The sequence below is a fragment of the Bison bison genome, unplaced genomic scaffold (genome assembly GCF_000754665.1).
Source record: "Bison bison bison isolate TAMUID 2011002044 unplaced genomic scaffold, Bison_UMD1.0 scf7180017846278, whole genome shotgun sequence".
NCBI classification, from domain to species: domain Eukaryota; kingdom Metazoa; phylum Chordata; class Mammalia; order Artiodactyla; family Bovidae; genus Bison; species Bison bison.
In genome coordinates, this window is record NW_011476851.1 from 16713 (window position 1) to 16995 (window position 283).

Here is a 283-nt window from a genome sequence, read left to right on the forward strand (position 1 = left end):
GATGTCCAAAAGATATAGATGTGCAGGAATTTGTTTCTAAAATGGGAGACAGGAGGCACTTGACAATGGTAATGATTCTACCTGCTGCTTTACAACAGGTACTCTCATGGCCAAGGATTTATATCTCTCATTAATTCTAATATATCAGTTAAAGCAAATCTCCCTAATATACCATCACATTATGGCTGTGGTGGGAAGGGGATACAAAAATAAATTTAAAAACTTCCTTTTCCTCTCACCTAGGAGCTTGCTGTCTACTAATATACACATACGGAATCAGCAA